This window comes from Hordeum vulgare, chromosome 1H (assembly GCF_904849725.1).
Source record: "Hordeum vulgare subsp. vulgare chromosome 1H, MorexV3_pseudomolecules_assembly, whole genome shotgun sequence".
In the NCBI taxonomy this organism is placed as follows: Eukaryota; Viridiplantae; Streptophyta; class Magnoliopsida; order Poales; family Poaceae; genus Hordeum; species Hordeum vulgare.
In genome coordinates, this window is record NC_058518.1 from 144,411,390 (window position 1) to 144,418,309 (window position 6,920).

A 6,920-nucleotide genomic window follows, 5' to 3' on the forward strand; every position below is an offset into this window, starting at 1 on the left:
TACCGCAACTTTTTGCTATAGTATCTCTTCTAGATATGTTTAGTTTCTTCTCATCACTTCCTATGATACCTTGTCTATATAGAACGGTTACACATATGTTCTTTTCTAGATCATACGTGCACATGTCTTTTGTCATCTCATCTCTATATTGCATGCCTTCTTCAATCTTTATCATGGTGGTTATGTTTATCCTACTTTTTCTTTTAATTAAATCCTATGGTAAATTGCTCATATTTCCAACAATCCAAAAACCTTATTATAGGCAATTTACCCCGAGTGGTTTTGCTGCCTCCATGAGACCTCCTATGTTTGAGGGTGTTCACTACAAGAGATGGCGCGTGAGAGCTGTTCTATGGTTTCAAACCATGAGCTGCTATGACGCCACTCTTGGCAAATCTGAAGGAGATCATGATGCTCAACATGATCTAGCTTTTCAGAAAATGGATACCTTGTTTAAGGCTGCTCTCTTGAGCGTTCTTGGTGAGAACATAGTTGATGCTTATGCGTCAATTGATAATGAAAAAGATATGTGGGATGCACTTGAGACCAAGTTTGGGGTCTCGGATGCTGGCACTGAGCTGTACATCATGGAACAATTCTATGACTACAGGATGACTGAAGAGTGCTCTGTCGTTGAGCAAGCTCACGAAATACAGTCATTTGCAAGAGAACTTGAGCACTTCAATTGCTTGCTACCGGACAAGTTTGTTGCCGGAGGCATCATCACTAAACTTCCTCCTTCGTGGAGGAACATTGCTACCTTACTGAAGCATAAGAGACAGGAGTTCTCCGTTCCGGATCTCATAGGTACTCTTGATGTGGAAGAAAAGGCGAGAGCAAAAGACACACGTGCTCGAGCTATTGAGGGAGGGTCTAGTGCCAATCTGGTACAGAAGAAAAACTTTCAGCCCCACAATTTCAAGAACAAGGGCAAGTTTGATGGTAAAGGAAAGTTCGATGGGAAGAACAAGGCTGTACAGCACACCAACTTCAAGAAGAAGAATGACAATAAGAAAAGTGTTTGTCATGTGTGCGGAGATCCTGATCATTGGGCACCTAACTGCCCTAATCGTTATGACAAGCGTCAAAATGGGAAAGGCGGCAAGTCTGCTAATGTCGTCATTGCTGACATTGACGTTGAGGATGTTGAGTATGGTATATTACCCACTATTCTTTCAGTATGTCATTTTCCTGATTGGTTGATTGACATGGGTGCTAATGTGCATATATGCGGTGATATTTCCATGTTTTGATCTTATCAATCCGCAGGGAATTCCACCGTCCTGATTGGCAATGGTTCACGTGCTTCTGTTCGTGGTGTTGGCACGGTCGATGTGAAGTTTACTTCGCGAACGATCGTGCGGCTGAAGAACGTGCATTATGTCCCCTCCGTCAATAAAAATCTTGTTAGCGGATCTCTTTTGTGTAGAGATGTCTACAAGCTTGTCTTTGAGTATAATAAATTTGTAATATCAAAGTATGGAACTTTTGTTGGTAAGGGCTACGAGTCAGGAGGCCTGTTCCGTTTATCCTTGGCATACGTTTGCAATAAAGTTGTTAATCATGTTTACAACAATAGTGAATCAAATGTGTGGCATTCACGTCTTTGTCATGTTAATTTTGGTTACATGTCGCGACTAGTTAAATTGGACTTAATCCCTAGCTTTAACACCGTCAAGGGACCTAAGTGTCAAGTTTGTGTCCAAGCCAAACAACCTTGTAAGTCTCACACGACTGCCGAAACGAGAAATCTAGCTCTGCTAGAGCTCATACATTCAGATCTATGTGAAATGAATGGCATTTTGATAAAAGGTGGAAAGAAATATTTCATGACACTAATTGATGACTTCACTAGATACTGCCGAGTGTATCTTCTGAAATCTAAGGATGAGGCTTTGAACTTTTTCAAGATCTATAAAGCTGAAGCAGAAAACCAACTTGATCGAAAAATCAAGAGGCTTAGGTCCGATCGTGGTGGAGAGTATTTCTCAAATGAATTTGATTCTTTCTGTGCGGAACATGGTATAATCCATAAGAAGACGCCTCCCTATTCACCTCAATCAAATGGGTTAGCCGAAAGAAAGAACCGTACTCTAACTGATTTGGTTAACGTCATGTTAGATACATCGGGTCTCTCCAAGGCATGGTGGGGGGAGGCGATATTGACGCATGTCATGTCTTGAATCGAGTTCCCACAAAGAACAAAGATATAGCTCCATTCGAGGAATGGGAAAAGAAAAGGTTAAAACTCTCTTATCTACGAAACTGGGGTTGTTTGGCGAAAGTCAATGTGCCAATCTCAAAGAAGCGCAAGCTAGGACCAAAAACTGTGGATTGTGTTTTTCTTGGATATGCTTTTCATAGCATTGGATATAGATTATTGATTGTAAAATCTGAGGTATCTGACATGCATGTCGGTACAATCATGGAGTCAAATGATGCAACTTTCTTCAAAGATATCTTTCCCATGAAGGATATAGCTACCTCATCTAATCAGGAGATGCCTAATTCATCAAACCATGAATTAGTCACAATTGTTGAACCTATCATTTCGATGGAACACTTTGAAAATATTGTGGAGGAGAACAATGAAGTTCCTACCAAGAGCAAAAGACAGAGGACTCCAAAGTCCTTCGGTGATGATTTTGTTGTGTATCTCATAGATGACACTCCTAGTTCTATTTCCGAGGCCTATGCGTCTGAAGATGCTGACTACTAGAAGGAAGCAGTCCGTAGTGAGATGGATTCCATCTTGGCAAATGAAACTTGGGACATCTCTGATCGTCCTTATGGGTGCAAACCTATAGGATGCAAATGGGTATTCAAGAAGAAGCTTAGACCTGATGTTACTATCGAAAAGTACAAGGCACGGCTCGTGGATAAGGGGTATACCCAAAAGGAAGGTGAAGACTTCTTTGCTACTTACTCACTCATGGCTCGACTGACCACTATTCGATTACTACTTTCACTAGCCACCTCACATGGTCTTCTCGTTCATCAAATGTATGTTACGACTGCTTTCCTAAATGGAGAGTTGGATGAGGAAATTTACATGGAACAACCAGATGGGTTTGTAGTAGATGGTCAGAAAGGGAAAGTATGCAAGTTGCTGAAGTCTTTATATGGACTTAAGCAAGCACCCAAGCAGTGGCATGAGAAGTTGGAAAGAACTCTCACAACTGCAGGCTTTGTTGTAAACGAAGCTGATAAATGTGTGTACTATCGCCATAGTGGGGGCGAGGGAGTTATCCTTTGCTTGTATGTTGATGACATACTGATTTTCAGAATAAATCTGTACGTTATTAAAGAGGTCAAGGATTTCCTATCTCACTGTTTTGAGATGAAGGATTTACGAGTGGCTGATGTCATTCTGAACTTCAAGTTGTTAAGAGAGAAGATGGTGGGATTACGTTGCTTCAGTCTCACTATGTGGAAAAGATCTTGAGTCGCTTTGGGTATAGTGACTGCAAGTCCTCTCCCACACCATATGATGCAAGCATGCTGCTTCAAAAGAATCGAAGAATTGCTAGAGACGAATTGAAATATTCTCAGATTATTGGCTCGCTTATGTACTTAGCTAGTGCTACAAGACCTGACATCTCTTTTGCTGTTAGCAAACTGAGTCGGTTTGTCCCAAAACCAGGAGATGTGCATTGGAAAGCTCTAGACAGAGTTTTGCGTTATTTGAAAGGCACTACAAATTATGGAATTCACTATACTGGACACCCAAAGGTGCTTGAAGTGTATAGTTGAAAAGGATCGAGATGGACCTAGAGGGGGGGTGAATAGGTACAAATCCAAATTTTAATAATTACTTAGAAATTTTAGGCAAAAGTGCGGAATATGAGTGTAAGCCTAATAATTGCTACGACAAAGAGTAAGCTATTTAGAGTGAAGTAAGACAAGCGGTAAACAATAATCAAATACAAGTATGTAATAAGGATTAACACAAGTAGGGAGTTAAGGTTAGGAATAACAGAAACTCCAAGAGAGACAAGGATGTATCCCGATATTCACTTCCTTGGAGGGAAGCTACGTCACTGTTAGAGGGGCGGATCCACGATGGAACACCAACGCCACGAAGGCTCACCCTATTCTCCCTTTGAGATAACTCCACGAAGGCGTTTCTCAACCACTAGTTGTAAGCCTTGAGGTGGCTTCCAAACCTTCACAAACTTTCCGGGGGATATCACAATGGTTTGATTCCTCTCCGAAGACTCCTACCGCCTAGGAGTCTCCAACCTCCAAGAGTAACAAGATCACGGGGATTGCTCAAAACTTGCTCAAATCAAAAATCACTTTGGTGGGAAGGAGGAGAGGGAGACGATCTATCTTCTGATTGGAACAACACTCAAAGGGACTCACAAATGCTCTTGGGATCTAGGATTTGGTGTAGACAAGAGTGAGTGAGAGGAAAGGTGTTCTCGGGTGTATTCTAGCTGTGTTGAACACCCTTTCACGAGGTGGGAGAAGAGTATATATAGTGGGGAGTGAAATCCAGCCGTTGGAGGTACTTTAAGTCACACAGGGTCCGGACGTCCGACAGTTGCCGGACGTCCGGGCGTCCGCGAGGGGTCGGACGTCCGACAGGGGTCGGTCGTCCGAGGCCTGTAGATACGACTGAAACTATTTTGAATTAAACAGCGACCGGACGTCCGGAGTGGACTGGAAATCCGAGTTATACAACTCAATTTCTTATGGTGGTAGGTTCCGGATTTCCGACGGGGGTCGGACGTCCGGCCCTCGGACGTCCGGAGGGATCCGGATTTCCGAGTTATAAAACTCAACTTCTACTGGTGCAGGGTTCCGGATTTCCGGGGCTTGGCCGGACGTCCGACCCTCGGATGTCCGGAGGGAGCCGGATTTCCGAGTTATATGACTCACAAACTTCTGGTGAAGGGCTGCGGATTTCCGAAGCCTGCCGGTCGTCCGGCCCTCGGACGTCCGGAGGGAGCCGGATGTCCGAGGCAATAGACCTGTTTTGATATAAGAACAGAGTGGAGAGTATGTGGTATTGGGTATGAAAGTAAAGATGTGGTATGAGCAAGTTCATCGCAAAACCTGTGATCCCCTCTTAATAGTGTGGGATCCCTATACTCAATATCAGTAAACTCAAAAGACTAGTCTACATCATCTTTTCTTAATCCCGAGCCTTCTCGAAATATAAATCCCCAATCTTCTCAGACAACCTTTGGCACATAATTCTCAATCTACTAAAGTACTTGCCATCCAGAGATACACTCAACAAATAGGATTAGTTTCCTATGTATGTGTTGTCATTAACACCAAAAGACGATTAGGGGCATAGCATGCACTTTCAATCTCCCCCTTTTTAGTAGTTGATGACAATATATACATAGGTCTCAAAAGGATTTAACATACATTATAGTCTAGGAGATATTTAGTACGGAGCTCCCCCTTAGTATATGCATGATAATAAAAAATCGAAGCTCCAATGGATCAACATGTAAAGATAATAGATCATCATAGAAGTAGTGGAGCAAGACATAATAGTCTATGATGATATCATAGCAATCCATAGCAAATCACAACCATTCATAAGTAGCCATACATGAGTTTATCCATTATATTAAATCTCCAAAGACTAAAAACTACGATACATTACTCCCCCTTTGGCACCAAGTACCAAAAAGGGAGCCATCAACAGTACCAATCACGCTGAGAGCTCATCACCATCATCATCAGCATCATCAGGCAAGCCACTGCCACCAGCCTCGTCAAGGAAATCAGACCACTCAGGACCAGAAGGGAAGCCAAAATCAGTAGGAGGAGCAGCAGGAGGGGCCTCATCATCACTCACATCAAGAGCGTCCGAGGCTCTCAAACGAGCCTTGAGGGCATTCTTGGAGGAGACTAAGCGAGAAACCACATCATGGGTTTGACCACACTGGAAAGAAACGACCTTCATCAAAGCAGAATGTGCCTTGCCAATGAATTTGGCAATGCGACTGAGAGGAGCGGAGCTAGATGAGGGGGTGGCGGCCCGTGCAGCAGTGCGGCGAGTTGATTTGGAGGATGAGGGGGCTTTCTTGGGAGCATAGTCATCCGCCATGTGAGCGGGAATCACCCACTTGCGATGTGTGTGAGTGACAGCCACAGAGAAATCAGCAACATGGTTAATAAGATCCTGGATGAAAGGGGCGTGAGGAAAGGCTCGCTTGTACTGAAAGCTAGCAAGCCGAATCTCATGCCATAGAAAATGAGGCACATTGATTTTGACCTTGGGGTGCTCGAACAAGTGAGACATGATGTCGATACAATAGCCACTGCAAGAACCCTTATCACCCATCTTGGGATAGATGGTGCGGATGAGACACTGAAAAATGATGAAATAAGGTGACCGCCAGATGGATACCTGGTTAAGGTCCTTCATGCGTTCATCCGCATCAAGCTCACGTAGTGGCTTGAGAAGATGCCCACACGCGTCAATAGACTTAGGCGCATGGTTAGGATCATCCCTGTGTATTTTGAAACCGGAATTGGGGAAACCCAATACGGCAACAAATGTATCATAAGAAGCTGTGAAGCGAACGTCAGAGGTGATCCAGCTGACAGTGTGGTCTGGGCCAAAATGGCATGTGGCATAGAACTTGTGAATGGCAACAGCATTAAAGTCGCAATGAAAGGCAAACGGGGCGGCAAGCCCCGATGCCTCAATAAGCTCAATGGCACCCGGATATTTCGCCGGGTGCATGCGAATATGCTCAACATCAATAGAGTGATGAATAGATAACCCCTTAGGAACTATGACTGTGGTAAAAATGTCCGCCTGGACGTTTGTGCGGAAACGTGAGTCAGTAGAGTCACGTACGACAGCGTATGGATCAATGTCGTGGCGGAAAGTAAGATATGAAGCTGCACCAAGTGTGGTGAAGTTCATGATAGCACGACCTAACGTG